The sequence below is a fragment of the Sus scrofa genome, chromosome 2, assembly GCF_054392235.1.
Source record: "Sus scrofa isolate SSC_HxYL_T2T_F1_AM1 chromosome 2, Sscrofa_HxYL_maternal_Yorkshire_Landrace_v2.0, whole genome shotgun sequence".
Taxonomy (NCBI): Eukaryota; Metazoa; Chordata; class Mammalia; order Artiodactyla; family Suidae; genus Sus; species Sus scrofa.
Window position 1 is genome coordinate 134,638,179 of NC_139384.1, and position 25,478 is coordinate 134,663,656.

A 25,478-nucleotide genomic window follows, 5' to 3' on the forward strand; every position below is an offset into this window, starting at 1 on the left:
ACAATCTTATTTCTGCTCTCTAGAAAAGAGTCTTGAAAGCTATAGTGATTATATTTTAAAACATTTTAAAAACAACTTTTTAATAAGAATTATGGAGTTCCCATTGTGACTCAGCAAGTTAAGAACCCAACTAGTATCCATGAGGATGTGGTTGATCCTTGGCATCTTTCAGTGGGTTAAGGATCTGGCATTGCCACAAGCTACAGTGTGGGTTGCAGATGCAGCTCAGATCTGGTATTGCCATGGCTGGGGCATAGACCAGAAGCTTCAGCTCCAATTCAACCCTTAGCTTGGGAACTTCCATATAGAGCAGGTGTGGCCATAAAAAGGGGGGAAAAAAGGCATTATGAGTGATTATTAAAAAGAAAATGAGGAAAAAATCAATACTATAAATTCATATCTGTATTATATGTATACATATTATGCACATATAACACACTTATGGTACATAATATACATATGTGTGTATACATATATATACAAAAATTAAAATATTCGGTAATACTATTTATACCTTTTTTGTAATTTCAAGTTTTGGTAAAATATGTGTGGATTCTTTTTTTTTTTAAAGGAGATTTAGAATGAAAATGATCCTGTCAAATTATTTTATAAAATGTTGGAACATAGTTTGCATAAAACTACTTTTACCAAACATTTAAAGAGAGTTAATGCTTCTATATGCTTTAAAACATCATTAGTTCAGACCCCGTTATGTTGAAATTTATTATCATTTCAATTAGTACTAACTGAGCTGAAGATTGCCTCTTTCAAAAATATTTACTAAACTATGATTTGCATAAGGAAAGTGCACAAATAACATGTTGGAGTTGGATTAATTATTTACAAACTGAACATACTTGTGTAACGAGAATGCAGATCAAGAAACAAAATCTCATCAGCTATAGGGCAGTTCTCGGTAATGACCCCTTCCAGCCAATGCTAAATCCCTAAGGCTAAGAACCATCCTGACTTTTAAAATCATCCATTGGGTTGGCCTGTCGCTCAACTTTACATAAAGATAAACACACATTATGCACTCTTTTGTGTATGGATTCTTCTGCTGAGAATTATATTTGTGACATTGATCCATGCTTTTAAGAGTAGTGGCATTTATTTTTTTCAATTTCATTGATGTATTTCATTATGTAAATATATCAATACGTATTTTTTCTGTTCTCTAGCCTCCTATTGATGGGCATTTGTGTAGTTTCTCATTTGCAGCCATTGTGAATAATACTGCTATAAACATTTTATATGTCTTTTGGTGAATATATGTACATATTTCTACTAGGATAGAAATGGGTGGGCCAAAAGATTATTCTATATATTCAGCTTTAGTATATAATGCCAAATAATTTTCCAGAGTGTTTTCTAAGGTGATGGAAATGATTTGCATACTCGCCAGGAGTGTATGTGACTTTTGGATTTTCCACAGTCACCTTCACTTAGCACTTGTCTTTCTTTTTCATCTTAATCATTCTGGTGAGAGAAACTTACTTTCTTTATCCATGAAATATTTTAAGTAATACTGAAAGTAATGATACCATTGTTGATACAATTTCTTGTACAGTTGTCACTGTTTCACCACTTGAAAATAAGACATTTCAGTGTCAAGTGTAGCAGTTATAAATATTGATTATATATAATAATATAATTATGCATACCTTATTTCCTTCTCTCTTATTTAGAGCATTCAATATTTAGATGTAACTGGTTTCTTCTGCTCTAGGAATACAGTAAACTAAAAATTGCTATACAATTGTATTAAATTCTTAATGCATTATCCTATTCAGGATTCTTCATTTTATATGCCAGAGATCAATAATTATCATTTAAAAACTAACCAAATTTAGAAACATTTGAGGATAAAGTTTAGGTCCTTCTAATAGATGTCAAATATATTTCATAAGTAGGATGACTATAACTTCTAGATTGCCTGAGATGATCCTTCTGACTTATAGTTCTTGCCCTAGCAAAGTGATCCTTTTAGTACAAAAGTATCCTAGTTTGGATGATATATTATTTGAACACACTACTTATAATCAAACAGCTCAACTCCAAGAATTATGTTTAAAGTAAAAAACTGAGCCCAACTTTCAGTAGTTTACAGCTTAGTGTCACTATCTGCTTCAGCTCATATTTGATGAAATATCCTGTTATGAATGAACATTATTTTGGGAATAAAAATATTTTCCTATGAATTTAATAATATGTGATTTCAAAGCCAATCCCATAAAAAAATTTGGGCTTTCATATTTTTACTTTTTCCTGCTTTGAGACCTTAAGCAAAACTTTCAGGGATTCAGGATGAATTCATGACTGTTCTACCGTTATTCCTATTTCCAAACATGACTTCGTTTATTAATGAGACCCTTTCTCTCAGCATTATCAGCAGTTTTTCTTTTATCATTGTATATCCTTTCATTGTTAAATTTTCTTTTAAAGCAACACAAGTATTGTGTTTTTTTTCTTTATCACCATTTTAAATGTTCTTTTAAGAGAAGTGACAGCACAGATTTAATGCTCTATGCAAATGCAAATTAATATAAGCTGGAGACAAAATAGAGTAAATGAGTGCATATAAATATCAAAATAGTATCAAAATTCCTTTGGCAAGCCTGAAATTATCATGAGATGCTGTTTTATGAAGTGAATCTTTATATTTATGGGGGTTATTTTAAGATATAGAAGTTTGCCCTAAATAGTTCTAGCTTCTGGCCGTTTCGTCAAAATAAAATAGTTGGAAGTTCCTGTTGTGGCACAGCAGAACCAAATCCAACTAGGAACCATGAGGCTGTGGGTTTCATCCCTGGCTTTGCTTAGTGGGTTAAGGATCTGGAGTTGCTGTGAGCTATGGTGTAGGTCACAGATGTGGCTCAGAAAAAATAAAGAAAGAAAGAAAAATAAATAAACAAATAAATAAATAAATAAATAAAATAGTCACATGGAGCGTACACCACTGAAGGGATAAAGCATACCTCAAAGGCAGACTTAGAATTAACTTCCTCATAAGCAATACGGATTTAATACTTAAGGAACCAACTTACTTTTATTTACTCTAACCGAAATGGTGATACAATACAATCTTGTAAATGGCATTGCATCCATGGCCAATAGAGTTATTATATTCTTCAGAAGTCTTCCAGTCACAGTGGGTCAGTAAACACATTGTGTCTCAATGTCCTCATGCAACTTTACGTCAGGATCCTCCTTCTTAAGCTACCTCCACCTAAAGGAATATAGCAGCTATAGAGATGCAGTCTGAGGTTCAAATACCAATGCCATTTGCTGTTCACAGTTACATTCCACCCATGCTCACCCACAACCATGATTTCATTCTACAACACTCCAAAGAGATTTTGATTTAACCTCTGGACCAATAATCCTGGGGGTTCTCAAACAACACGGAACTGAGGACACGAGCCACTCACTCACTGCTCATGACCATATAAGTAAAAGGAAGGTGTGTGGTCATTAACACCATAACTGATATCAAGTTAGCTATGATAAAATAAAAAGGCTATACAGACAGATCACCGTGTTTAATAACCACTCATAAGATTGCTTATTCAAACCATCTTTATTCAACATGATTTAAAGGAATCTACTAGTTTAGTGTTCTTTACCTAGTCTATTTCTTTTATGTGGCATTTTTTAGTGAGTAGTGAGGGATTTTGGCTAGCCAGAAATTTGAATCTATATGACTTTAGATAGGTTATACTTGCTAAGTCTCAGCATTTTTATATCTAATATGGATATAATAACTGTCTTACAATTATGTAGATTCATTAAAGTGATGCATATAAAGTACTTGTCACAGCGCATGGCACATAGTGTTCCACAAAGGTAGTTATAAATTACTATTTTTAGTTTTGTCCTTATACTAAAGACAGCTAGAAAGCAGAGTAGCTTAAAAAAAAAACTTAGGAAATCTAGAAAATTCTCTAGAAATATTGCTTATAAAATTTTGAATCTTTTACTTATTAATCGTGAATAATTAAACCACAACTTGAGGATATACTAAATCAAGAAAAAAACTACATATATTTATATGTGTGTATATATATGTGTGTGTGTATGTGTGTATCTTCAGTAAATAAACATTATGGTTTCATATTTCCTGATATGCTTAGCTTGGAAAGACTAAGCTACCCCCTTTGGTAGCGCTTTTCCATAGGCTGCATGATAAGATTCTAGGTTCAAATTCTGAACTTCTTAGATTGTGATTTTTTGAACAAGAAACCTAACTTTCACACATCGTCTTCCTTTCTTGTAAAATAGTATAAAATTGCATGACATTGTTTTGAGGGATAAACAAGATAATGTTTCATATATCCCCAGGAACAGGTAAACGTTAGCTAACTACCTGCATGTCAGTGGTCACTTCTGTTGGATTTTGTTTACCACTAACCTACAGACCATTTTTGAAGTCTTTGTACCTACTAAAGGTTCACACTTGCAGCAACTGTCTATTAACCATTCCATGAATCTGTGGAATGCTTGAATTTCAGGAGGCTCTCTTGGATTTCTGGTGCTGCCCGAAGCTCCTCATTAGGAGGAATGTCTTCTGAATTTGGCGTGTTCTTGTTCATTTTCTCTGTTCTCCATGCTCTCTGATCTATGTCGTGTCTCTCTCTCTGAACTGTGCTACCAAGGGGGGAGAGGAATTTTTTTTCAGCTCTAGCTTTAAGTAGGAAGAGTGTTGCATCCAGCCCAAGTGTGATCTGCCTTGGCCATACACAGAAATACAGGACTACAAGTTACTTCCTATAGCTGCAGTTCTGAACAACTCTCTTAGCTACAGCCACTTAGGAATTTGTTATTTACTTCAATCCCACCATTATAAGGGCTTTAGAAATAGACTACCTAAGTGTATTGAAGTAGCAAATTGAGTTTTGCTTTTCTGTTTTCAAAGAACATTCTTAGTTTCCTGATTTATAGGCATATTAGACTTTTCATTTATTCAGCAGCTATTTCCTGAGCACCTTCCATATGTTTCCATACATTTTAGTTATTAGGGATTCAGCAGGGAACATGGAGGATGTATGTTAAGAGGAGAGTTTTCTTGGAATAGAGTGACTGTGAGATAACATTTGAGAAAAGATTAGGGAGTAAGCTAGTAGATATTTGTGGAAAGAGCATTCCTGGCAGGGGGAAGAGAACATGCAAAGTCCTAGAGCAGAAGTCTATTTGTCTTCATGTAGCTTCATGTGGAAGCAAGAAGGAAGATGTAGGAGAGGAGGTTGGAGAAACGTCCAGGGGCAAGGAGAGAATGGGTAGATTCTCATGGACCAATGTGACAACTTTGACTTTGAGTTATTTACAAACTCAGGCTATCTTTGTAAGACAGAAGTAAAGGAGAACACATATGATGAGGTTCTGTGGTATGCATATACTTAGCCACACTGCTGAGTGTAACTGCTAAAGGAAATTGGAGGAGGCCACACTCAATAGGCAGAAAAGGTGTCTATCCTGTTGCAGATATGTGGGTCAAATTCCAGCTCTCCTGGGTATTTACCCAAAAGAATTGAAACAGGATCTCCAAAAGATATCTGTACTCTTAAGGTCACTGCAGCATTATTCACAATAGCCAAAGTATAGAGACAGTGTAAATATTCATCAGCTGATAAACAGTTAAAAAGGGGTATTTGAATACACTGGGATGTAACTTAGCCTTAGGGAAGGAAGTCATGTCGTATGCAACAGGGACGAAACTGAAGGACATTGTAAGTGAAGTAAGCCAGTCACAGAAATACAAATGCTACATAATTCCACTTATATGAAATATTTAAAAGAATCCAACTCCAACAGAGAGTAGAATGGTGGTTGCCAGGGTCTGAGAGTAGGAAAAATGTGAAATTTATTTTCAACAGATATAATGTTTCAATTATGTTAGATGAATAAATTCTAGAAATTGCTCAACACCATTCCTAGCGTTACCAATACTGTATTGTACAGACAAAAATTTAAGAGAGTAGATTTCATGTTAAATGTTCTTGCCACAAAAATATCTGTCTGGGAGTTCCTGTTGTGGCTCAGCAAGTTAAGAACATGACACAGTGTCTGTGAGGATGCGGGTTCAATCCCTGGCCTTCTCAGTGAGGTAAGGACCTGGAGTTGCCATGAAATATAGTGTAGGTTGCAAATGCAGCTAGGAACTGGTTTTGCTGTGGCTGTGGTATAGGCCAGAAGCTACAGTTCTGATTCAATCCCTAGCCCAGTAACCTCCATATGCTGCAGGTGTGGCCCTAGGAAAAAAAAATGTAGCTCTTCAAGGTATATGCTCCCAAACCTTATACTATTGATCACAATGACTAAATTCCCCCCTTTTGATATTCCTTTCAGCCTCAAAAATATTTCCATCTTCAAAAGTACTATCATAAAATCTGAATATTGGCTGAAGAGAATGGTGCATTTAAGAAGGAAAACATCTCTGAGATAAATAAAGGATCTTTGGCAATGGGAAAGCAAGTTCTATAGTCAATTAATGCCTGAAATTTGGTAAACACTTAACTGTTAGACAATCAGGTGTCAAATGGTCAATTAGGAAAAAGCTAAAAGTAACAACCAAGACTTAATCACTTATTATGACAGAACAAGCAAGAGGCCAAAGTGATGCCACTTCTCTCCAGTATTTCATTTGTTCCCATGGAGCACAGAAGCTCCAACAAGAGGCTTTTGCATTTCTGAACTCATGGGCAGAGGCGAAAAGGGCTAAGTGCAATTGAAGTGGAAAAAGTACATTAGTGAAGGTTCAGAATGAGGGCGTTTCTGGTGGAGGCACCCGAGAAATGCCTCCAGATGGAGTTTCATGGACCAGGAGTGCAGATGTGAGTATGAGCATGGCTAGCCCAGAGGGACCAGAGTTCTTGATTGCAACTGCCTCCAGCAACTTCAAAGCACTGGTGATGCACTAAGTCTGGTGTGAGGAGGGTGGCTCCCCCCATAGAAGTCTGCCTTGCAAAGCCTCGTCATTACCTATGGGAAGGCCTGAAAGAGTACACTGGATTTTTGCCAGAAGCCAGACTCAACTTACTAATGGCCATTAAGATAGAGAGAATAGAAAAATTATAAATATGAAAATGGATTTACCCCGTGGACAAAGTTCTTCATATTTTTCCCTACAAATGATCCTGATTATATCCTACATTATTTTATTTTATTAGAGCCACTTTAGATGTTTTAATTAGCTGCAAGAAAATTAGGTCAGCTAATTCCTTATAGCAAAATAGAAAAAATATTATATAAAAGACTGTCAATCTATATTCTGATGTTTTCTTCCATAGAACTGGAACAAATGAAGATGAATCATTTAAATCAGTGTTGCCCTAAGGGAAGAAATCCAACCAGAATAATGTGTCTTTAGACGCATAATTTCTTTTAAATAAAACTATTAGAAGTGGATGCACTTTTATTTATCATCAGTGAGATTTTAATCATAGAGCTAAAATGTACGCTAACTTGATAGAGATGATTGATAAATACATGATGGTTGTTTTAAAATAAAAGGAACACTTTTTTGATTGCATCATCTTATAAATAGTAAGCATGAGATATTGACACAGATAAAATTTAAAAGCGAAAATAAGAAATTGCTAATTTAAATTACTTTGTTTAAAGCACATACCCACCTATTCCCCAAATAGCATAATAGAATATGCCCCCAAAATATCTGTTTGAGATTTCAAATAGTAAAAAAAAGAAATTTAGTTTACAAATGTAATCATTCTAACAAACTTGAGTGAAATATGAATTACCCCTTCAAAATAAGACTTGGTTCTAATTGTCTTTACTAAAAAAATCTTGATTTCCCCACAAGGAAAAATAACAGAGTAATTTGAAAAAATAAGCATGACAAGCAATAATTATGTATTCATTTCTATACATATTCTATATCTATATTTATAAAATTAGGAGCTAGATGAAATAATTTAACAATTTTCACATTTCTTATTAATCAAATGAAACATTAGGGTTAATTCACAGCATAAACTAACTGGGGAAGCACAGGGCCTGCTGAGAGAAGAAATGGAATTGTTGGCACTAAGATGCCTACAGCAGTGAAAAAGGTGGATCCTCTCAAGAGTTCTTGGTCCAAGGGTTCCAAGCATAAAGCTTGATATAAGAGAATTTATTAATGCAGGAACCGCTCCTTGGAAATAAAAATGAATCAAAGTTTACAATGGGATATTAGTATATTTCCCTTTGTGACTCAGCAGCAACAAACCCAACTAGTGTCTATGAGGATGTGTGTTCAATCCCTGGCCTCGCTCATGGGTAAAGGATCCAGTGTTGCTGTGAGCTGCGGTGTAGGTCGCAGATGTGGCTTGGTCCCATGTTGCTATGGCTGTGGTGTAAGTCAGCAGCTACAGCTCCAATTCAACCCCTAGCCTGGGAACCTCCATATGCTGAGGGTGTGGCCCTGAAAAGCAAATAAACAAACAAACCCAAAAAAGTAGTCATTGAAAATCAAGGTGAAAGGAATTATTTCATAGGGAAAAGTAAATTTCTAAAACTACAAAAGGGGAAAAAAAAAAGGCCAAACCATGGTAATGAGTCTATTTATATTTTGTAAATAAATTTGTATCATTTTTTTTAGATTCCACAATAAGTGATATCATAGGATATTTGTATATATCTGACTTACTTCACTGAATATGATAATCTCTTGTCCATCCCTGTTGTTGCAAGTGACATTGTTTTATTCTTTTTATGCTGTGTGCACGCACGTGCGTGTGTGTGTGTGTGTGTGTGTGCGTGTGTGCATTTGTGAGCATGTGTATATACTCCACATCTTCTTTATCCATTTATCTGGATTAGGAGTTTGGAATTAACAGATACACATTAGTATATAAAAAATTGGTAAACAGCAAGGACCTACTGTATAGCCCAGGGAACTATACCCAATTATCTTGCAATAGCCTGTAACCACTTTTCTATACACCTGAAACAAACACAACTTTGTAAATTACCTGTATCTTAAGCAACAAGAAACACAGGTGGTAGCAGATCTGAATAGGCCAATAACATTCTTGACAACAGATTAATCCCTATTTGTATTTCGCATTTTCTTTAGTTTCTGGTTTTATATTTTTGTTTGTCTTCTGATTCTTGTGTTTGGATTTTCTTGCTTTTTAAATTAATCTCTTATATTTCCTTATATAAGGGAATTTAACTGTTTTTTAACTAAAAAATATTCTTTAGACCCCAAAATTGATTTATTTTTTGTTTTAAAAGAGAGACAGAGATGAAAGTTTATGTGTTCTCTTTTTCTCAACCACGTAAAATAAAACACAGGCTTTCTCTTTTCCAATCACAAGTCACATCAGTTATCCATGAATATCCTGGGTGTTTTAAAGTCTAATTTTAGGAAAATTAATTATAAGGATTAAATTGGGAAATTGTTCTTTTTCATAATATAAATCAGTTTTGCTCCATTTGTAGTGTTGACTTTACTCGAGTTATTGTTCATCTTTTAACTTAGATTAGATTTGTGCCTTTAGTTATTATCTTTTTCAAACAAGTAGATTATTTCAAAATTTTAAATTTAAGTTTATCATGACTCTACATTCTTAGGTGAAGGAGGAAAAATAAATCTAACGTAAAGCAATTAAATAATGCCATCTTTTTTTGTTTGTATATTTTTCCAAATCAATTTGCATGTTCAATTACTTTTATTTTTGATTATTTTATTATCTACATTTCCCAGTTTCGTTAGTTTCTAAAGATATATTCATATATCAATATCATATTTTTTAAAGACTTGCTTGTGAATATGTTCAAACAGTTTTTATCAAGGTTGTAGGTTATGTCATCATTTCATTTAACGTTACTTCTCAAAGGCTACCATGTGTTGAAGTCCAGTGATAATGTGAAGGCAATGAGAGCTTTTGAAAGACACAGTGCATGGATCAAGCACACATTTTTTGTTCTTTTGTTTTAAAGTATGTAATTTATTTTTTTATTTTGTTTTATTTTATTTGTCTTTTGTCTTTTTAGGGCCTCACTTTCAGCATATGGAGGTTCTCAGAGGTCTAATTGGAGCTGTTGCTGCCAGCCTATGCCAGAGCCACAGCAACACCAGATCCGAGCCATGTCTGCGACCTATCCCATATCTCACAGCAACGCTGGATCCTTAACCCACTGAGCAAGGCCAGGCATCAAACCCACAACCTCATGGTTCCTAGTTGGATTCGTATCTGCTGTGCCAAGACAGGAATCCAAAAGCATGTGATTTATACATGTTTGATTAAATAACGTGATGTTATCTCTTCACTTGATGTTTTTATATTATGTAAGCATGGTCCTGTACTAATGTTGTTAACCAAATTGTGTCCTGCAACTCACTCTTTACACAATCAATGCTTGCAAATGGTTTTATGTTTTTTTGTTGGTTGAATGGTTGGTTTTTTGTCTTTTTAGGGCCACACCCACAGCATATGGATGTTCTCAAGCTAGGGGTCGAATCGGAGCTGTTGTTGTCGCTGGCCTACACCACAGCCACAGCAAGTTGGGATCCAAGCTGCATCTGCGACCTATACCACAGCTCACAGCAATGCTGAATCCTTAACCCACTGAGTGAGACCAGGGATCGAACCTGTGTACTCATGGATACTAGTCAGATTTGTTTCTGCTGAGCCATGGTGGGAACTCCACAAATGTTGACAGAAGTGAACAGTGTTTTTACTCAGAATACCAGTAATCTGGGAAGATAGTGAACCCAGCATCCTTCAGAAACCGCCTCCAAATATTCTGTTCAACCATGAAAGCTTTTAAAGGGGAACGAGAAAGTAATCTCAGTTGACCATTGAGACAAGTGGTCAGAAATGTTGCCATTCCCCACTGCCCGCAGGCTTGTTAACTCCTCCTGATCTTTCTGTAGTTGCTACCTTCTTCATACTTTTTGTGAGATTACTGACCTGACGGGGAAGCTAGGGAAGAGACGTGGTCATCTGTTAATTATCTGATTCTATGGGAAGAACCAACTAGTTAGGCAAATTATTATTAAAAGACTTGAAAGGTGTACTAGGGCTGAAAGTGAAGTAGAGCATGTACTAGGGCTGAAAGTGAAGTAGGGCTTAAGGTTTGTGACAAGACAAGGGGGCCTCTTTCAGAGAGCTCTTTCTTGCCAAAGCTATCTGCAAATCCCCACTTGCTAGGACATCATTCAATTTTCATAGGTTAATGGTCCAAGTTGCATCTTCTATAAATTCATGCTGACATAGGGCACCAGGTTTTTAGAGTGGAAGATGTGAACTTGGGTCTGTAGCATCTCTTTGCTGACAGCTGTAGTTGCCCATTTACATATATGGGTAAAACAAGCTGCATTTATTTTGCTGCCCACAAAGATACACATTGTTATGGACAATAGTATTAATTCCATACTCTTGAGGTCAATTCTTAGATTTGTGCTTAGAATTCAGTACTGCTCAGTATGGAATCGCTTATATCATGGCTGCAGCCTGGTCATCACACAGTTAGCTTTATCCTTCTGGTGGCAGTTATAGTATCCTAAACAACCTAGGAATGTGCATCAGACACTGAGTCTATAACTCTATTGCCTAATCATTAGCTGCTTGAGCCTGCTCTTTTGTGACTCAGGAAGGCCTAGGAGACTTCAGAAAACATAGGGCACGAGATATAGATGGTCATCTGTACTTGGAAGTAGGGAGGAGCATGGGTTCTTCCTGGTTCCAATGGGATTAATAAAGAAAGGTATAAGTGTATGATGAAAACAATGGTGTGAAAATAAGAAGGATAGTTTGAAAACTGGTACTCTCACACAAATTACTAGAGCAAGCTGTGCCCAGGCTCAGAAATGTTGCATGTCAATAAACAAACAAACAAACAAACCAACAAACTCATGGAAGTTTTTTAGCTGCTCCACCATTCTTTTTTTTTTTTTTTTTTTTTTTTTTTTTTTTTTTTTTTTTTTTTGTCTTTTTGCTGTTTCTTTGGGCTGCTCCCACGGAATACGGAGGTTCCCAGGCTAGGGGTCAAATTGGAGCTGTAGCCCCTGGCCTACGCCAGAGCCACAACAATGAGGGATCCAAGTCGCATCTGCAATCTACACCATAGCTCATGGCAACGCCGGATCGTTAATCCACTGAGCAAGGGCAGGGACTAAACTCACAACCTTATGGTTCCTAGTTGGATTCGTTAACCACTGCGCCACAACGGGAACTCCTGGTCCACCATTCTTAAGGGAATAAAAAATACTATTTTTCATCTGGCCACATGTGCTATTGATAATCTGGCATCTGATCATTTGAAATCTTTTTTCATTACATTATTTTCTTATGGTTTATAATCTTTCTTCTACCCTTGTGCTTTTTCTATCTACATTTAATTCTAATCACATAATTTTTATATGATCAATCATTGTATAATGGACTAATTAAATATTCTATATAAAACAAAAGTCTATCAATAAAGTAAAAATTTAGGTTTATTTCTGTGCTTTCTATCCTGTTCCATTGATCTACATTTCTGTTTTTGAGCCAGTAGCATACTGTCTTGTTGACTGTAGCTTTATAGTATAGTCTGAAATCAGGGAGCCTGACTCCTCCAGTTCCATTTTTTCTTTTGAATATTGCTTTGGCTATTAGGTTTTCTTGTGCTTACATGCACATTTTTTTTTTTTTTTGTCTTTGTTGTTGTTGTTGTCATTGCTATTTCTTGGGCCGCTCCCGTGGCATATGGAGGTTCCCAGGCTAGGGGTCGAATCGGAGCTGTAGCCACCGGCCTACACCAGAGCCACAGCAACGCGGGATCCGAGCTGCGTCTGCAACGTACACCACAGCTCACGGCAATGCCGGATCGTTAACCCACTGAGCAAGGGCAGGGACCGAACCCGCAACCTCATGGTTCCTAGTCGGATTCGTTAACTACTGCGCCACGACGGGAACTCCTACATACACATTTTAAAATACTTTGTTCTAGTTCTATAAATAATGTCATTGGTAATTTGATAGGGATTGCATTGATTCTGGAGATTGCCTAGGTAGTATTGTCATTTTGACTGTATTGATTCTTCCAATCCAAGAGAATGGTATTTCTTTCCTCTATTGGTGTCATCTTTGATTTCTTTCATCAGTGTCTTCTAGTTTTCAGGGTACAGGTCTTTTGTCTCTCTAGGTACGTTTATTCCTAGGCATTTTATTCTTTTTGATGTGATGGTAAACATGATAATTTCCCAAATTTCACTTTCTGATCTTTCAGTGTTAGTATATAGAAATGTAATTGATTGCTGTGTATTAATTTTGTATGCTGTGACTTTACCAAATTCATTGATGAGCTCTAGCAGTTATATCTTTTGGATTTTCTAGTTATTGTATTATGTCATCAGCAAACAGTGGTAGTTTTACTTCTTTTCCAATTTGGATTCCTTTTATTTCTTTTTCTTTGCTAATTGCCATGGCTAGAACTTCCAAAACTATGTTGAATAAATTTGGTGAAAGTGAACATCCTTGTCTTATTCCTAATCTTAGTGGAAATACTTTCAATTTTTCACCATTGCAAATGATGTTATCTGTGGGTTTGTCATAAGTGACTTGTATTATATTGAGACAGTTCCCCTCCATTCCCACACTGGGGAGAGATTTTATCAGGAATGTGTGTCGAATTTTGTCAAAAGATTTTTCTACATCTATTGAGATGATCATATGTTTTTTATTTTTCAGTTTGTTGCTGTGGTATATTGATAGGTTTGCAGATATTGAAGAATCCTTGAATCCCTGAGATAAATCCTACGTGATCATGGTGTGTGTCCTTTTTAATACATATTTGGATATAGTTTTGTAACATTTTGTTGAGGATTTTTGCATCTATATTCTTCAGTGATATGGTCCTATAATTTTCTTTTTTGTAGTCTCTTTGTCTGGTTTTGGTATCAGGGTGATGGGGGCTTCATAGAATGAACTGGGGCGTATACATTCCACTGTAATTTCTTAGAAGAGTTTTAGAAGTAGAGGTGTTAACTCTTCTGTGAATATTTGATAGAATTCAGCTGTGAAGCCATCAGGTCCTGTACTTTTGTTTTTTGGAAGATTTTCAACCACATTTTCAATTTTAGCATTTGTGAGTAGTCTATTCATATTTTTATTTATTCCTGGTTCAGTCTTGTAGCATGCACCTTTGTAAGAATTTATTCATTTCTTCTAGGTTGTCCATTTTATTGGTATACACTTGCTCATATGAGCCTTTGCATTTCTGTGGTGTCAGTTGTAACTTTCCTTTTTCATTTCTAATGTTATTTATTTGAATCCTCTCCTTTTTTTTGTTGATGAGTCTGGCTAAAGGTTTATCAATTTTGTTGATCTTTTCAAAGAACCAACTTTTAGTCTCATTGATCTCTATTATTTTCTTTGTCTCTATGTTATTAATTTCTGTTCTAATCTTTATGATTTCTTCCCTTCTACTAATTTTGGGCTTTGTCTGTTTTTCCTTCTCTAGATGCTTAAGGTAGAAGGTAGGTTGTTTATTTGAATTTTTTCTTCTTTCCTGAGGTAAAATTGTATTGCTATAAATTTCCCTCTCAGAATTGATTTTGCTGTGTCCCATAGGTTTTTGACTGTATTTTTTGTAATGTGGGTTTAATTAAATATTCTATATAAAACAAAATCCATAAATAAAGTACAAATTTAATTTCCCATAATTGTCTGTGGGATAGTATAACATTTTACAATATAGTGCAGTATGCATGCAATAGTCAATTTATATTAAAAAACTTTCAATGGCAAAAAATATAATAATAATAAGAGAAAATAAAAGAACATAATTAAAAGTAATTATCTTTCTCACCTCTAAGACCCCTAAATTGTTCAATCTTCCCAAAACACCATTGTTATTATTTTGTTATTTTCTATATATTTCCTATGCTTTTATAATCATATGAATGTTACTTTTAGTTTTTATTTCACTTTGAGTATTATCAAATCCATTCCCTAAGTAACTGACTTCCTTTTCAGTAATATCTATTCTCATTTATACTGTAGCTATTTTTTAATTTTCTAAATAATTTTACTTTTCCTTTCATTCCTGAGATATTCCAACTCCATCCTTCTATTGTCTCATTGTGTCTTCTTTGAAGCCAATTAACTGTCATTCAAACTTCTTTTTATGTAGAAAGAAGCTATGTAGGCTATGTTGTCTGTAATTGATTTTAAAGCAGTTGTCTCTCTCAGTAATTTTTTCTGTTTGGTATTCTTTGCAGTGTTTTTATATTAATGCATTAATTTTATAATTTTGCTTATATTTTTTGTAATTCTTTTGCATATATTATATGCTGTATCTTTCTAATTATTACTAATCTTGGAATGTCAGATATTTTTTTCTGGGCCAGAATGCTACTAAACAATAAATGGTATTTCAGTCTGAGCCCGGTTATTGCACTGGAAAAGCAGGCCTATGGAATTCAGGTCAGTTACACAAACTGACTAACACTCTACTCTTGGTATATCTCTGCTCAGCAGTAGCAGAAGATATTTTTGACTCACAGCAGAACCCTATATGTCACATGTCCTTTACTAGTGTTTTACTTCTCTTTAGATGACAGAGAGTATAAGTTTTAGAAATAATATTCACTTACTGTGTTCCTCCACCCTAGCACAGTGACAAGAGCCTCAGGCAAAGATAATGTGTCCATGATTCTTCATCTACCTCCACTTCACTTGTCACTCTGTGGTGTCATCTAGGCACAGGGACTTTTTGTAGCCTTTCTGTGACAACTGGCCTTATTTCTCCAAAGAAGGTATCACTGGATTACCCCTTTTCTGGCCCAGAGCATGCCTCCTAATTTGGGAGTATTCTGTGTCCTGTTAGAGATCTGAAATGGCTTAAATCTTGAGTAGCATGGACAATTTGGCCATTATTTCAGTATACTTTGCAGTAGTTCTTTCATAGTTACATTAAAAATAAACCTTATTTCTCTGTTCTTACTTGCTTTTATTCCACTGATTTCTGAGCAGAAAATAACAGAGGTAGTGGTGACCTTAAACATCAACTTCTAACCAGAAAACTTCATGCTGAGTTTATTAAAGCTTCCATCAACTGCCTTGCCATTATAAAGGAAACAGTAGGTTATTTATTTTCTGAATTTTTTACTTTAAAAAATTCTTTAGAAATATCTTTCATTGCATAGATAGAAAAATTCTTATTTGGAGGATTTCTAAAATAACAAATTGATGAACATGTTAAATTAAACATGGACATTTATGTTTGTAATAATATAGTTTTTTTCTGTGATGAACCCAATGATGGGGACGTAGACTGAATTTTTTTTTTTTTTTGTCTTTTGTCTTTTTAGGGGACTGTTGTGGCATATGGAGGTTCCCAGGATAGGGGTCGAATTGGAGCTGTAGCTACCAGCCTAAGCCACAGCCACAGCTATGCCATATCTGAGCTATGTCTGTGAACTATACCACAGATCATGGCAACGCCAGATCCTTAACCCACAGAGCGAGGCCAGGGATTGAACACATGTTGATGAGTATTTTGATTTTCTTTTAAAAGGAAGGAGTTTGGCATATATTTTATATAATTTATAATGATTTTGATCAAGTCAGAGGCCATTAAATTTGTTTTTGTCTTTAAATTCTGTATTTTATCAGTAACTTGCACTGGAATATTCTTTTCCATTTTAGAGTTGTCTTTGGAGGAAATTTAGTCATATTTCTTTGTCTTCTTATTTTATCTTCTTAGTAAATTAAGTACTTCCCACTAGATTCTACCTTCTACTTAGAAATCTTGCTTTCTTCTTCCCATATCCGAGTTCTTTCTAATATCACTTAATGCATTCCAAGCATTACAACTACTTTTTTTATCACATCTGAAGTTCCATAAAAGAATTTGCACATATAAGAATGCATGTGCACTCCAATCCCTCTTGTGCAGCAGACACATTTTATTTTGCAGGCATGTTTTGAATATAGGAAAATGTTAATCCTAAGAATATTACATTTAGAAAGCTCAAGGCAACCACGGGGAAATTTTCTTAAAGCTGTTCATTACAAACCTAAGCATACTTCTGGTTCCCCTATCATTCAGACAATGAGGGGACATTTTATATTAACATTAGGCAGATGTTTTGCTCACTTTTAAATGGTTATTGTTTTGAAGACTACATTATAGAATGCCTTTAAAACCCAATAATAAGGGATGGTTTTGAAGACAGAGTAAAATTTTATTTTTGAATTATGATTTACCATGTAACTATTAAACATTAACCTATAAGCAAACAATTTTGTTAGTCATAAAGTAGTCTTTCTATTACACCAATAAGATAAAAATTTGAATAACACAGCATATATATATATATATATCTACATATACACATACACACACACAAATAAAAATGTAGAAAGAGATAAAAAAAATCTCAGAGTTGAATTCACTTTGCAATCAGGAAATTAAGCCTGTGGATTTTATCTTTAAATAATTAGGTTTAGCAACTATATGCTATTAAAAACCAGTGTCTAGATGCCTACTTAAAATTTACTGTGAAATATCATTTGCCAACAAAGCAGATTTGAAAAGTGTATTTTGGAAGTTTCTAGTTATTTATGTTAAGGGTGTGTGTGAAATATTTTTAATAAGGATATTAAGAAGTAACATAACTTCATTTTGTTTAAATATAGAAAGCCAGAGAATGAATTTTTATATAAATGTTTATAGTTATATAATTCATTTATGGAAGGAAAGTCATAGGCAAGAAGGAATAGATAGATGATGATAAAACATAAGATGTGTCAGCTGGGCTGCATGGTTCACTTGTAGGTAGTTGGGATGCTCCAGTATGGAGCAAAGGGCAGAAGGGAGCCTTCTCAACAGTAGTAACGGGCTAGAAATCAGCCAGAACTCCAGAGCACTATGTCCAAGAAAGCTGGCAACATCTGGTGATTATTTGGGTGGATAATTAATGCTAGGATTGAAGGGAAAGAAGAAGTAACTCATGCAGAACTTCTTCTATCTTTGATTTGACACTGTTTACACGTATAAAGTGATCTTGTTCATACTTGGAGTTTGGAAGGCCCAGAAAGAGAATAGCATATAATTCATTGAAGTAATATTAATATATTACTGAAATAAAATATTAGTATATTATAACATACTAATTTTATATATGTAATATATTCACTAATATATTAGTGACATTTAAAAATGAAATTGAATAGATAAAACTAACATGAACTTGATGAAGTAGGATGTTACTCTGGAATGAAATTCTGACTAATTTAACTTTAAAACGACATACTTCAAAGAGCACTTGACTTTTTAAGGACTAAATGCTCATCTTTTCTAAGTCCAAGTCAATGTTTATGATGCTAGAATGGGAGTGGACCCCCCAGTCTGTCTGAGATTGTAGTAATATGTAAATATAGTTCCCCATGAATGACATATGAAATATACAAGATAATGAATGTCAAGTTCAGCAGAATGACCTATCCTCAGATCATATACTTGCCCACTGAAATTATTCCTGAGCTAGTCCTCGTAAGAATTGTATTATTAATTCCTATAGCTAATAACGTACTAAGGGAGAGACATTTTTCACTCTTATTTCATCATTTTACCAAAAAAAAAAAAATGAGGTCTGTCTGTTATGATAAATGTTTTTGCTCTGTCTTCTTAGTAGATTTTTAATAACAACATTATAAAATATATATAAAATGTATAGGTTGTCTGCTTGACTTGGTTTCAATTTTCTTTTTACATCAGGAAAAAACCAAAATTCATATTTGAGAGTTCATTCATTTGCACATCCAAAGATTATTGCATCTTTGCAGTAGATACATCATGGGGTTTTAAACTACTTTGCCTGCTCTACTGCATCCTAAGAAGCAAAGAAAAAAATCACATTAATTTGGTGAAAGGGGACTCCCCTCTGAAGTGGCTTTGCTTTAGTACACCTTAGGTATTTAGTTTACCTTGTTATTTCAAAATAAAACCTTGGGGTTTTAAGTTAGAATATATACTTCTTGGAGGAAAATAATTCATAAATAAATTAGATTAAGAGTATATGTGATAAAGTAAAAGAACTAGGAAAATAAAATTAAAATGTTAAAAAAATTAATCACTACTTTCAGGGGTTGAATCAAGTTTGTTTCCTAAAATTAATGGGATGGGAACAGGTTTTCACAAAGTTCAGAATCTGAGGGACTTGTTCATATATGCAATTTATGTTTTCTTTTTTCTCTTGGTGTGAACACTAGCCATTCATTCATTAGTTCATTTATTCATTAAAAAGATGTGTGTTGATGAAATAATGCCATTTGTAGCAACATGGATGGACCTAGAAATTATCATACCAAGTGAAGTAAGTCAGACAGAGAAAGACAAATATAATATGAAATAACTGATATGTGGAATCTAACAAAAATGATACAAAAAAAACTTATAAAATAGAAACAAATTCAAAGACTTTAAAACAAAATTTATGGTTACCAAAGGGGATGTCAAGGGTAGGGGATTAAATTAGGTAGTTGGGAGTGACATATACATACTACTGTATATAAAATAGATAGGTAATAAGGACCTACTGTGTAGCACAGGGTAATCTACTCAAAACTGTGTAATAACATATCAGAAAAGAATCCAAAAAGGAATGGGCATATGTATAATTGATTTACTTTGCTGTACGCCTGAAACCAACACAACTTTATAAGTCAACTATACTCTAATAAAGTTTATTTTAAAAAATGTATGTTGGAGTTACTGTCATGGCTCAGTGGAAACGAATCCAACTAGAAACAATGAGGTTGCAGGTTCTATCCCTGGCCTCGCTCAGTGGGTTAAGAATGTGGCATTGCCCTGAGCTGTGGTGTAGGTTCCAGATGCAGCTTGGATCTGGTGTTGCTGTGGCCCTGGTGTACACTGGTAGCTACAGCTCTGATTAGACCCCTAGCCAGGGAACCTCCATATGCTGTGGGTGCAGCCCTAAAAGGACAAAAAGACAAAAAATTTTAAAAAAGAAAAAAAGAAAAAAGGTCTGTTGAAGTACTTCTAGTGAGCAGGCGCTGTCCTGAGAGTGTTTCTCAAGTGTTAGACCCTAAATACAGCTAAACCTTGTCTTAAGTCGCATTTAACCTGTAGAACACAAATTTAGGAAATTCCGGAGTTTTACTCTGAAGTTGTAGCAACTTCCTCTACTTGAGACTATTTGTCCCTTTTGGTTCTTCATAGTTCAGTCAAAAAACATTTATATAAACTTCTGGTGGTTGATTCCCATAACCAAATTGTGCAATTCAAATATAACCACAAAATTCTAGGAGGACAGGATATGATTCATACTTTGCTCAGTGTCTTAGTTTCCTTTTCTGCTTTTTTTTTTTTTCTTTTATTAGTGTGGGATGCATGAGTTCTAATGTCAACAGCAACATCTCAAATTTATTATGTTTCTCTTGTCTTTGGAAGAACACCAGATAATATGTTTTCTTCACTATGTCACTGAAACAGTGTTTAACATAGTCATACAAAATTAAAATAATTTTTTTAAAATCATCTACTGTTTTGCTAGTGTAGCCTCACCCTGAATCATGTTCTTCAAACCTGAGATCTTCTGCTACTGAGTAAAATTCTTTGATGTCAGTGGCTATGTGTAATCTAGAATTCCTCATCATTTTACATGCTTTTTGCTTTACAGATATATTTATCTTTAACAGTTTTCACAGCTAATGGTTTGTCACCTAGGTATAATCCTGTGGGTCTTCCTTGAGAACTTGTTTATATCATAACAAAACCTTCTGATATTTGTTTCCATTCACAACCCAGCCACACCTCTCTTTCTACTTTCACTCCTATGTCTGCTTTTTTGCCGAATTTTACTCCATTTCTGTAGAAGTGTTCTCGTAGGAAACCCCAGCACAAGTTTTCTCAGTCCGCTCAAGTCTTAGCATAACATTTGTGGATTTTTCAACAGAGCCCTTTTAAAAAAGTCATTTTGCCACTTGAGTAAGAACTGAAATTCAAAAGCTATAATAGAATAGAGGAATGGAATCCCACCTCTAATTACTTTCCTTAAATTTAAAACAATCCTATAATGGCTCTTTTAAAATAACAGATTATATATAATATGGCCCCTGTGCCAGAGGGTCTATTGCACAAAAGACCGACTTTTTGCCTAAATGAGTGGGATGACTTGGAAAAGAAAGCTCTCTTTTCAGGAGAGCTTCACTCTTTAACTTGAAACACTCTTTAAGTTGAGGCCCTGAAAGCACATAGAGACCATAACTGTGTGTAAGGATATGATTAAGGAAATTGATTTTCAGAGCCTCAAATATATTTCTTCTCTCCTGGGAAAATGCTTGCTCTAACAGGACATGCCTGTTATTTCATAGCCACCGTTGAGCAATCAACTTTTTTTTTCACTCCTTTTTCCTTCACAGATCTTATCTTATAGATTTCATTGCCCAGAAACACAGAAGCTCCCAGGTGCTAAAAAAAACCAAGGCACCACAAACCTTTTCCTCATTTGTCTCATCAGTTGATCCACTTCCAATACACCTATTTTTTTTTAATTTCTTACAGTAATTTATAACATTGTCCTGAAAAAGTGGTTACTAATGATTATTGTGACAATGACTAAACTAATTCCAGAAGAAATTTTAGACACTTAAAACTGATGATCAGGAGTTACCATTGTGACTCAGCGGAAATGAATCCGCCTCACATCCAAGAGGACGCAACTCGATCCATGGCTTGCTCAGTGTGTTAAGGATCTGGCATTGCAGTGAGCTATAGTGTAGGTAGCAGACATGGCTCAGATCCCACATTGCTGTGGCTATGGTGTAGGCCAGCAGCTATACCTCTGATTTGACCCCTAGCCTGGGAACCTCCATATGCCCCAGTTGCTGCCCTAAAAACAAACAAGCAAAATAAACCGATGTTCATAGGAAATTGTAATGTAAATGTGTATTTGGTTATATATTTTTGTTGCAAATAAATATGATAGATTGTTCAATAAAAATATTCAAGCAGGGAGTTCCCATTGTGCCACAGCAGAAATGAATCCAACAAGTATCCATCAGGATGCAGGTTTGATACCTGGCCTTGCTCAGTGGGTTAAGGGTCTGATATTGCTATGAACTGTGGTGTAGATTGCAGACGTGGCTCAGATCCTGAGTTGCTGTAGTTGTGGTGTAAGCCAGTGGCTGCAGCTCTGATTCAACCTGGGAACTTTCAGGTACAGCACTTAAAAGCAAAAAAAACTTCAAGCATAAAAATACCTTAGGATGGAAATCTATAAGGGAAATCGAATGAAAATATAATTTCACCAAAGAAAAGTCAATCAAAATTTTTGAACATTAAAAATGATATATTTATGTACTTTTAACTGAATAATGGAAAATTATACCATTACGGTTATATTTATATTCCTTTGGATATATATTTTATTCTTTTGATTGAAATATAGCTGCTGTATAGTATTATATGTTTCATGTGTATAATATAGATTCATATTTTTTAAAGATTAAACTCCATTTATAGTTATTAAAAATGTTGCCTATATACCCTATGTTGTACAATATATTCTTGTAGCTTATTTTATATCTAATCATTTGTGCCTCTTACTCCCCAAGCCCTCACTTACCCTCCCCCACTTGCCTTTTTCTATTGATAACCGCTAGTTTGTTCTCTATATTAGAATGCTGTTTTTTTTGTTATACTCACTAGTTAGTTTTATTTTTTAGGTTCCACACATAAGCGATATAAGTATTTGTCTTTCTCTGTCCAACTTATACTTCGCTTAGCATAATGCTCTCCAAGTCCATCCATCTTACTGCAAATGGAAATTTTTTTTATTTTATAGCTGAGTATTATTCCTTCATATTTATATATCACATACTCTTTATCAGTTCATGTACTGAGGGACACTTAGGTTGCTTCCATATCTTGGCAACTGTAAATAATACTGCTCTGACCATTGCACTGCATGTATCTTTTTGATGAGTATTTTCATTTTTTTTTTTTTTTTTGCTATTTCTTGGGCCGCTCCCATGGCATATGGAGGTTCCCAGGCTAGGGGTTGAATCGGAGCTGTAGCCACCAGCCCACACCAGAGCCACAGCAAGGCGGAATCCGATCCGCGTCTGCAACGTACACCACAGCTCACAGCAACGCCGAACCGTTAACCCACTGAGCAAGGGCAGGGACCAAACCCGCTATCTCATGGTTCCTAGTCGGATTCGTTAACCACTGCGCCACGACAGGAACTCCAGTATTTTCATTTTTCTAGGAGTAGAATTACTGGGTTATATGCTAGTTCTATTTTTAGTTTTCTGAGAAATCTCCATACTGTTTTTGGATACATTTTTCAAGTGATATGGTAATGTATTTAAAATAGAAATTAAATCTTTTGAAACCATTGAATTGTATGGTAAAAAATTTAGATTCTAATGTTAAAAAGAGAGTATCTGACTTAAAATTCTCTTACAGAGTAGAAGACTTAAAAAAATGTAAAATATGCAGGTATCAAACTCACAGCTTAACACTTATGACCATCATACTTTGACTGTATATTTGCCTTTTCTTCTAAAAGGGATCCCCACCCCAAAGAAAGTCATTTCTCTCCACCTCAGCCCTTATACCATTTTGAGAGCAATAGTTTTCCTTGGGGACAGATCTATCAATGCTCGAAGAACTCATACCAAATCTTTGCCCCTTGGCCTTTAAAATTCTTGCTTCATGTGCTGGTTTCCTCATATCAGGCTGGTTCCTTAAAATCTTCTTCCTACTTTGATATCAAGTAGTCAGTGTGAGCAGGGCATGGGAGGTAATAGGTTGCCTGGCCAGTTGAGAAGGAAATTTAATGGCTCTTGTAGGGAGCCAGCGAATATCACATAAAAGAAGCTGCAACCTCCACATGAACCACTTTCTAGAGATGGGAAAAGAAAATTCTAATCTTACTTGAACTTCCCAACCATTCTCCTAAAATTACTCTGTCAAATGTTGCTAATCACTTATTAAGAAGTAGATATAAATGATACCTTTTCATCTCTCTGTCATTTAAATTATCTGCATTATTTTATAGTGGTGACAATCTCTTCTTTGAAATCTAGATCCCATGGCAATTCTCTCTTAGATAACCCCATACTTCTCCCACAAATTCCTCTCAGCCTCTTTTACATGCAACTCTTATTCTTTCTGTCCCAAAACTCTACCTGACTTACTCTAAGCACTGTCTTTGATGATCTCATCCACATTCTGCTCTTTATCTACCAATAGGATGCTAATGCAGCTTAAATCTATACTCTCAGCTAAGGTCTTTCTGCTGAGTTTCATTTGAATCTTGCAATGTACTCTTGATATAATCCTTTGTTTTGATGTTAATTATCTTTCCCTTAAATATGAGTAAAAGTTTTGATCCAGAAAGATAGATGATATATATCCAGTGATTTTACATATACTATAACACAAAAATCATAACCTGTAGGCACACGTCTTCCTAAGTCAATAGGCAAAATCTGGCCACACAAGTTATTCACTTTTCAACATTGAAATCCTGCTTCAGCTAGGTGGGTCGCTTCACTCTCCAGGGTACATGCCCTCAGTCTCTATTCTAAATCTCTACTACAGTAATTCTCCCCACCTGGCATGTCTGTCTCTCTTCTCTTCCTATATCCAAATATTCTTCATTCATTCAAGCATTGCCCCAGTTTTCATACACTTAGTATATTCCTTAAATGATTTTTTTAATACCCACTTATCTTGGCATTTCAAAACGCCAGCGTAATGTTTTGTGCATAAAAATTCACTTGGAAATTTTCATATACAGTTTTCAACTTATAACAACCTCATGTATATATTCACTGATCTCAAAACTAGTAGGTATGTTCTTAGAGTACGGGGTTCTTTATTTTCTAACTTTTAATGCCTAGGAAACTGTTGTGAACATAATAGTGTTTAAGAAGTCTTCTTAGCATGAGTAGTTAAAAAGACACTCATTTTTTTTAGATAAAATAAACTTATGTATTTGAGTTGAATATATTAAATAATGTAGACAGTCTTTTATTAAATGTTTCTTTATAAAAATTTCCCCAACTCCCACCCCTCAGTTTGGATGCCTTCACTTACTTATTCCCATACAGCAAATATCAGATATGATTTTTCATATTTTAGACATATTGCAAGGTTTACAGAGTGATAATTGAGTACATTTTGACCCTCAGGAAAAAATACAAATTAAGATTCAACCCTGAGTCTTAAGTAAATTTTGAAGGTTTATTTTATTTCATTCATCACAAAATCTATATGCTTCCTTTTATTTAAATTTAAAATGTGATTTTTTATGTAATGATTTTTATTTTTTCATTTTAGCTGGTTTACAGTGTTCTGTTAATTTTCTACTTTACAGCATGGTGACCCAGTTACACATACATGTATACATTCTTTTTTCTCACATTATCATGCTCTATCATAAGTGGCTAGACATCGTTCCTAGTGCTACAATAGCAGGATCTCAAAGCTTATCTATTCCAAAG

General features: G+C 34.8%; 1 long non-coding RNA gene across 6 annotated transcripts in view; it reads left to right on the forward strand.

Annotated features, from left to right (window-relative positions):
* Nucleotides 1–25,478, forward strand: part of LOC146405706 (uncharacterized) — a 413,778-nt gene that overhangs the window by 330,287 nt on the left and 58,013 nt on the right. Inside the window, exon 3 of one of the 6 annotated variants that reach the window (XR_014838653.1) lies at nucleotides 13,683–13,761. The exons of the other annotated variants lie outside the window; for them this stretch is intronic. This is a non-coding gene — a long non-coding RNA (uncharacterized LOC146405706). The remainder of the gene's footprint in view (nucleotides 1–13,682; nucleotides 13,762–25,478) is intronic. 6 annotated transcript variants of the gene reach the window in all.